At 41.9% G+C, this 8887-nt stretch overlaps 1 protein-coding gene across 8 annotated transcripts in view; it reads left to right on the forward strand.

Moving 5' to 3' along the window:
• GLYCTK (glycerate kinase) overlaps positions 1–8887 on the forward strand; it is a 22453-nt gene that overhangs the window by 945 nt on the left and 12621 nt on the right. For 4 of the 8 annotated variants that reach the window (XM_081818830.1, XM_081818844.1, XM_031026434.2 and 1 more), the window contains exon 1: positions 114–346. The exons of 1 other annotated variant lie outside the window; for it this stretch is intronic. The gene's annotated coding sequence lies outside the window, so the exon portion shown is untranslated. Of the gene's footprint in view, positions 1–112; positions 347–8887 lie in introns of those variants that run through there. 3 more of the 8 variants (XM_081818850.1, XM_081818851.1, XM_081818837.1) reach the window with 2 other exon arrangements.

An 8887-nucleotide genomic window follows, 5' to 3' on the forward strand; every position in this document is an offset into this window, starting at 1 on the left:
GACGACAGGCAGAAGCCGAGGGCGAGGAGCCTCACCGCGGCGCACGCCGGGAAAAGGGGCGGGGTGGAACGGCGGCGCGAGGCGGGGCGGCGAGGCGGTGACGTCAGTGCGGCCGCCCAAGAGTGGAGTGGCGGGGTGGCCGGAGGCAGCGATTCCCTGAGCAGCCGTGGGGCCCGAGGGGCGGGGATGTCCACGGCCTTCTCGGGTGGGCCCGAAGGCCGCTGGTGCTGGGGAGCCGTGGGTAATTGTGCGGGGTCGCAGCCTCCCGAGAGGCTCCCCCCTACCGCAGGCCACGGGGAGCAGGTACTGCGGGGGTCGGCTGCGCCACTGGAGGCTTGTTCTGGGGGTGAGTGAGTGCACGGATCGCTGGCGGGCTTTGACTGCTCGAGCACCACAGCGCCTGCATAGTTTCCATTTCAGGGGGGGGTTTTTTGTTTGTTTTTTATTTTTTTGAGGTAGAATATACGGTAGACTGCGCACATTTTAAAATGTTTTTTTTTTTTTTCCATTTGGATAGATACCCTTGTGACTGCTACCCAGAAGTTTTCTTTAAGCCTTCTTTAAAAACTTTTTAATTGACACGTAACATGAAGTGCATAAAGTGAACTAATTTTAAGTGTACAGCTCGACACATTTTTGTAAAAACTTATCTTTAAGTTTTTCTAAAAAAAGATTTTATTTATTTATTTGACAGAGAGAGAGAGACGCAGCGAGAGAGGGAACACAAGCAGGGGGAGTGGGAGAGGGAGAAGCAGGCCTCCTGCTGAGCATGGAGCCTGATGCAGGGCTCGATCCCAGGACCCTGGGATCATGACCTGAGCCGAAGGCAGACGCTTAACGACTGAGCCACCCAGGCGCCCCTTATCTTTAAGTTTTAAGACGTATTTATAGCCTCGAAACTCAAATCACCGATTACAAAGAAATTTTTAGAAGGGAAAATTATCTCCTTATTCAACAAAATATAGTTTTAAGTTCTCCGGATTTCCTCCTCCTTTTTCACATATCAACGTAAACTTTATAAATGCTACCATCTTTTTTCCTAGGTCAGTATTATATGTTACACATTTTTCCATGTTAGTAAACCGAATTGGCGGTGGTGTTTTTAATAGAGATATAATTTATGTACAGTAAAAACTGGCCTTTTAAATTGACAGTTTTGTAAGTTTTGACACCCATATTCAGTCGTGTAACCACCACCATGTTTAAAATATAAAACAGTTACCTTAACCTCTTTGTAGTCAGTGGGATTGTCTCAGTGGTTTGTTTAAGGATTCTTTGCCTTAAAAGGAAGGAAAGTTGATCTCTAACAAAGGGAAGCGATATCTGATCACAAAATAGGTACCGGGCACCTTGGCTTTAACTTTCTGTGCAAGGGGTCAGACTCAGTTCATAGATCGCCAACTTGTGGGCAACTCCTCAAAGATTAATCGCCTGGGGTCTCTAACAATGGAAACAGGCCTGTTTATTTTGCTTCACTAAACTGCAGTGGCTAAAGAGGAAGAAAAACAGAAGAAAGCCTTAAACATTAAAATCACTGATATTAGGAAGATGTGATATCCAGAGATCCAGATAAAACCCGGACAATGGTAAAAACAAAACAGAAACCCTGGGACAGTCGAGTCTTTCTAGAAAGAAAGGATGTCCCTGAGTAAAAGGAGAGCCAGGATCCCCACACAGAAAGGGAAGTTGTTCTTTGAAGGGAGAGGGCAAGATCCTGGCTAAGTCTGGACTGCAATTGCCTCCTGACAAAGAGCAGAACTTCTGGCTTACAATTTGTTCTGGGATCTGGCAAAAGTCTGAGTGAAACCCGAATGGATGGCAACTTTCCCAAACTGCGAAGCAATGGAAGAAAAGTCCTCTGTGCCCTGAAGCACTCACTTCCCTGCAATTCCTTCTTTATTAGAGTCGGCTTTGAATGGTTAGTTAAATGCCAATAAGAACAGATCTGGTGCCATGTCCTGGAACTTTCGGGAAGTGAATATACCCAATGAAATACCATTTTTTGGATCCCTCTTATGAAACAACTAAATGTTGTCAGCTGAAAGAAATCTCTGTAGGGTATCTTTTGAGTTTTGTACTTCCTGTACCTTTCCCAGATTTAACTGTTAAGACTGAAATTCCCTCCCAAGACTTGACTCCCCGAATTATTTTTGGGATGGAAAAAGTCATTTTTTCATATTTTAAGAGTGTCCTGAAATGGCTCAGCTTGTTTCCCATTCCTCGTCTGGCTCCCTGCCCTATTAGAGTGGGGCTCTCCTAGCTTCCAGTCCAACAGTGCCTTAAAGGCTGGACTTTAAAGGTGACCCAGAAAGGCTGGCTCCAGTGGGGGATGGGTAGAGGGGAAAGCTGCAGTCAGAAATGCATCAGCTTCTTGAAAGGCATCAGACTTATTTTTTTTATTTTTCCTTTTCTTTTAAACCATTATTTCATTTATTTACTTAGTTTTCATACAAATAATACACACCCATTGCAAAAAAACTAAAAAAATACAAATCAGTAGTAAAAAAACATAGCATCCAGAAGTAACTACTGTTACATTTGTTTTTATTAGGGTACAATATACATAACATAAATTTTACCATTTTGATGTAGAGCTTTTCAGACTTTTCCCCTGAAATATATTTTTAATGGGCTCATAATATATTTATAACCTACCCTTTTCATGCAATGCTATGAACATCTTCCAGGTCAATAAGTAGAGAACTACAGAACCATTTTGAATGGCTACATACTATTCCATCATGTGTTTGTAAAGTAATTTTACTTCTCATTTTATCTAGGGTCCAGCCAAGATCTGGCTCAATTTGTATTTTTTTTTTTTAAGATTTTATTTATTTGTCAGAGACAGAGAGCGGCAGGCAGAGGGAGAAGTAGGCTCCCCACTGAACAGGCAGCCCGATGTGGGGCTCGATCCCAGGACCCTGAGATTATGACCTGAGCTGAAGGCAGACAAGACGCTTAACCGACTGAGCCACCCAGGCGCCCCTCAATTTGTATTTTTAATTGAAAAAGTGAATTTAGCCAAAGGATTTCAGATATTCGATTGGCCTGTTTATCTTTTTTCCATTTTCTCTCTTTCTTTTTTTTTTAAGATTTTATTTATTTGTTTATGACAGAGGGAGACACAGAGAGGGAACACAAGCAGGGGGAGTGGGAGAGGGAGAAGCAGGCTTCCCGCTGAGCGGGGAGCCCGATGCGGGGCTCGATCCCAGGACCCTGGGATCATGACCTGAGCGGAAGGCAGACGCTTAATGACTGAGCCACCCAGGCGCCCCTCTCTTTCTTCTAAGACTTAAATTTTTTTTAGATTGATTGATTGATTTTAGGGAGAAGGAGAGAGACCAATAGAGAGAGAGAGAGAGAGACTGAGAGCAGGCGGAGGGGCAAAGGGAGAGGGAGAGAGAGAATCTCAAGCCGACTCCATGCTGTAGCATGGAGCCCACCATGGGGCTTGACCTCACCATCCTGAGACCATGACCTGAGCTGAAATCAAGGGTCGGATGCTTAACCGACTGAGCCACCCAGGTGCCCCAAGACTTAATTTTTTTAGAGCAGTTGTAGGTTCATGTCAAAATTAAGAGTAAGATACAGAAATGTCCTGTATACTCCCTGCCCCCAAACATTTTATGGACCCCTGTGCATACCCCATATTCTGTAACATCTGGTCCACGGGAGCCTGCATAAAAGGAGGAATTTATCAGATGTTCACCCAATGGAAAAGTCATTTCAAAGGAACTGAAATGCCCACTTGCATTATGTGCTCAGATTATGTTCAGAGCAGTAATACCACCATTAAATAAGAATTGTTTCTAATTGTGCCTCATTATTTTGAATCTGCAACAAAATATAATGGACCAGAAATCCGCACATGTGTGTATCTGATTCTGTCTGGAAATTGAGATATTGGCCATGACTATGTGACAAAAGTAACTGAAAAAGGAAATGTCTGCTACTTTAATAATTGAATTAATTTTGCCCAATTGATTTCAAAACTCATTTCAAAAGAGGCTCACATAGAAGTACATTCCAGAGCCAAAGTGAAAAGAAAACAAAGCAAACAAAAAAGGGAGGGGGAGAACAAGCAAAAATGTCAAAGAGAAATGTATAATACCAAGTTCAATTCACCAGAAAATAATGTCATGTCATGCAAGACAAAGGTAAACTGATTGTTTCAGGTTGATGACAACAAAAGTTTGATTGGTTTGGCTTTTAAGGAAAGAGGACAGGACCATCAGAAGTTTTGGCCATGAGAGGATTTATGTACTTTAAACAATTAAACTGAATTTGTGAAATAATCATGATGAAACGAAAATGAATCTTAATAATAATTCCAGCTAGAAAATTATATTAGGATTTAAAAGTTAACCTTTTTTTTGTTTTTCGTTTTTTTTTTTTATTTGACACAGAAAGAGACAGCAAGAGAGGGAACACAAGCAGGGGGAGTGGGCGAGGGAGAAGCAGGTTTCCCGCGGAGCAGGGAGCCCAATGTGGGGCTCGATCCCAGGACCCTGGGATCATGACCTGAGCCGAAGGCAGACGCTTAACAACTGAGCCACCCAGGCACCCCAAAAAGTTAACCTTTTTTTTTGAACTCACAGTATTTTATTTTTTAAAAGTTTTATTCACATTCTAGTCAACATACAATGTAATATTAGTTTCAGGTGTACAATATAGTGATTCAACACTTCATTACAACAGCTGGTGGTCATCATAAGTGCCCTTCTTAATCCCCATCACCTATTTAATCCATCCTCCCACCCACCTCCCCTCTGGTAACCATCAGTCTGTTCTCTACAGTTAAGAGTTTGTTTCTTGGTTTGCCTCTCTCTTTTTTTCCCCTAGGATCATTTGTTTTGTTTCTTAAATTCCACCTATGAGTGAAATCAGATGGTATTTGTCTTGCTCTGACTGACATGTCACTTATGATATACTCTCTAGTTTCATCCATGTCCTTGCAAAAGGCAAGATTTCATTCTTTTTATGGCTGAGTATTATTTCATTTTTATTGTCTATATATACTTCCTTATCCATTCATCAGTTGGAATGAATGGAATATCCATTCCATATTTTCGCTATTGTAGATAATGCTGCTACAAACATGGAGGTGCATGTAGCCTTTTGAATTAGTATTTTTGTATCCTTTGAGGCACTACCTAGTAGTACAATTGCTGGAACATTCGGTAGTTCTATTTTTAACTTTTTGAAGAACTTCCATACTGTTTTTCAGAGTGGCTACACCACTTTGCATTCCCACCAACAGTGCAAGGGAGTTAATTTCTGTATTTCCTATAACTCTTCCTATGTGGTGTCTTCAAAATAAAACTGCTTTTGCTAAGATCAACAAAGATCTAGTGGTTCAATCCACTGGTCACTTTTTTTTTTTTAAGATTTTATTTATTTATCTGACAGAGAGACAGTGAGAGAGGGAACACAAGCAGGGGGTGTGGGAGAGGGAGAAGCAGGCTTCCCGCTGAGCAGGGAGCCCGACGCGGGGCTCAATCCCAGGACCCTGGGATCATGACCTGAGCCAAAGGCAGATGCTTAACGACTGAGCCACCCAGGCGCCCCTCCACCGGTCACTTTTCAGTGCTTACACTCCTGTTCCTGTCTGTGACATTAAAGGGGTTGACCATTCCCCAGTCGCTTCTCCATGGCTCCCTTGACATCATTCTGACTCTCTTCTCACCTGTCTGGACACACTCCTGGTCTCTTCCTAGCTGCTCTTTGGCCACTGTATGGTAGACACTACTGGATACCTACCCAAAAGTTTCCTCCTCTTGGCTCTTTTCTGATGGAATCCTGATTCTTTTTTTTGGGGGGGGGTATTCCTCCCTCCTCTGGATAGCAGTGTATTTTCCAAGAGTTGACCCCAGTCCTCTGAGATAAATCCTGATTAGTTTAAACCACTGGTTCTCAAAGTGTGGTCTCAGCACCAGCAGCATCAGCCTCGCCTGAGAACTCGTCAAAAAGTCAAATCCTCAGAACTCACAGCAGACCTACTGAACCAGAACCTCAGGGGTTGGGGGGTGGGGGGATGGAGCCCAGCAATCTGTTTCAACAACCCTTCCAGATGATCATGATACTTTTTCAAATTTGAGAAGCTCTGGTCTAAGCCAATCATGATGAGTGGTCTTGTTTCCCTTCCCAGTGATAGGATTAGGCTTACATGTGTGATGATATTTTTGCCAATGAGAAATGAGAGGAAGTCTCCTGGGGAAGGGGTCTCTGAAGGTTTCTTTGCTTCTAAAAGAGATACAAGGAAGGGACGATCCCTCTCCATCTGGTGGATACTGCTGTGCTGAATGTGATGCCTGGGACTGCTGTAGCCAAGTTGGACCATGAGGAAGGCAGCCAGCAGGATGAGAATGGCAGAGCAGAAAGATGGGAAAGGTCTGTTATGGGTTGAATTGTGTCCCTCCAAAAGGCATACTGAAGTCCTCACCCCCAGTACACCAGAATGTGACCAAATTTGGAAACAGATTCATAGTAGATGTAATTAGTAAAGATACAGTCATACTGGAGTAGGGTGGACCCTAAACCCAATATGACTGGTGTCCTTATAAAAAGAGACAGAAAGAAGATAGCAATGTGACATTAGAGGTAGAAATGGGAGTCTCTCCTGTAGGTTTCAGAGGGAACATGACTCTGCTAACAGCTTGATTTTGGACTACTGTCTAGAACTGAGACAATAAAATCCTATTGTTTTAAGCCACCCACCTTGTGTGACTGTCAGGGCAGCTCTAGGACACTGACCCACAGTCTTTGTGACCCACACACCAACCCTACAGCCATCCTACCTTGAGATCACTTGTTACGTGAAATAACAATTATTCCTTATTGTTTAGACTAGGTGGAAAGGTTTATTCCCCCAGCTGTATTGAGATGTCATTGACATGTAACTATATAAGGTGTACAAGGTGATGATGATTTAATATACTTATATATTGTGAAATTAGTACCACAATTGGGTTAGGATTGGCCCATTTATTAAATTTTTAAATTTCATGTTACACAATTTAAAGTGGAACCTCTCCTAAACAATATAGCTTCTAAAACTGAGGGTTCCTTATGAATTCCAATTCTTTGAGATAAATTTCTGAGCTAGAATGCCTTTTGGGGCTTCCCTGGAGCTTGATTAAGATGGTTTTGGAGGAAAAATTTTCCCTTCTTTCCTTCTAGGTTTGCTGGCTGGTCTAATAATTAAACTGAAATAAGACAGGGGCATCTGGGTGGCTCAGTCGGTTAAGCTTGGTTTTGGCTCAGGTCATGATCTAAGGGTCGTGAATTTGAACCCTCTCAAGTGTGGAGTTGGCTTGGGATTCTCTCCCTTTCCGTCTCCCTCCCCCTCTGCTCCTCCCCTCGTTGCCTCCCCTTGCTTGCTCCCAAGCCTGTGCTCTCTTTGTCTCTCAAATAAGTGAATAAATAATATCTTTGAAATAAGGCAGGTCAACAGGAGAAAAACAAATTTAATTACGTATGTAGGTTTGGGAACCCCACAAAGACAGATTCAAAGGCATGAAGGGAAGGAAAATTTCTTCTCTACTCTCAAGATCTTCCAGATAGACTAAGAATTAAGTTGACATGAGACAGATTAACAGGAGAAAAAAACGAAGTTTTATTATATGTGCCCAGAAGCCCAGTTATGAAATTGAGACCAAGAAATGACCAAGGTGAGCAGTTTTTATACGTTATACAAAGAGAATAAATCTGCGAGTAATTGACAGACCAAAAGGAAACTTCACTTTGGGAGCTTCAGTTAGTAAAGAATTCTAAACAGAATTTGGGCTGGGGTCATAAATTAGTAAAAGGTAAGTGTTGTTTATACAGCCTTCTCTGCTCTAAATGTCCCATCTCTGGGAATGTCTCTTTAAAAGAGCTCCTGGTACAGGGAGGTACTTTTCACCTGGGAGATTTATTTCCAGCTTTCAGGGGGGGAGAGAAGGGGTCTGAGTGTCCTTCCTGCATAGGTTGTCTCTTCAGTAACTTTTATTTAAAATAAGCAATATGTCAAAGTGGCATATTTGGGGGCAGCCTGCCCTCAGCCTCTATAGTTCCCTCCTTTGAAACTTCCCTGGAAATTTCACACATTCCAAGTTGAGCTGGTAGATTGTTCCATCTTGTTGAATCGGTCTGTTAGTCTTGACAATAGTTAGTTCAGCTAAACTCATTTCAGGAGGCAATGATGCAGGTGTGTTTTTAAAATTAGGCCTATGATTCAGATAAGGTATTAAATAAGAGGCATTCCTATAAAACAAAAAAAATAATGGTTAATGATGAGATCGAACTGTAAACCAGTTTTTGAGTTTTTAGGCCAGCCAGTCAAGATTTCTAGATGTCAGGCTCAAAGCATCTTCAGATAGAAAACAGTGGCAGTCTGACGAATTTTCCTGGTTAGTAATTCCAATGTCTCTGACTGTCTTTGAGTGGCCCACAGAGCAAGAGGCAGAAAGATTGTCTATATTTGAGCTGTTGTGGTGATTTCTCTGAAGTTTACATCAAGTTGTTCATATTTAGTTTTCAGGGCTTCAGGAAAATGGGCGGTGTTAATTATCAAATGATCCCAAGTCAAAAGGATGGGAAAAAATAAAAAACATTAGTTTGGAGAGTTGGAGCCAGGCATTGGAAGAAACTAGAAGAAATCAGGATCTAGTCCAGTTTATAATAAGCTGTATTAGAATCTAATATTTACACAGGTGTATTATTGGAACATAATTTTGCTCTCTACGATCACCCTCATTTTTTTTTTTTACAAAAGACCATCAAATTAAGACTAATTTGTTTGCAAAATAAGTCTAGTTTTAAAAAACCTGGCCTGATTCTTTGTAAGTGCAGCGAGAATAGTGATTGGTCATACAGGATTTTAAACTTGCTTTGCTGGAATTTTTTT

This window comes from Leptonychotes weddellii, chromosome 1 (genome assembly GCF_054177405.1).
Source record: "Leptonychotes weddellii isolate Sample4059 chromosome 1, ASM5417740v2, whole genome shotgun sequence".
Taxonomy (NCBI): Eukaryota; Metazoa; Chordata; class Mammalia; order Carnivora; family Phocidae; genus Leptonychotes; species Leptonychotes weddellii.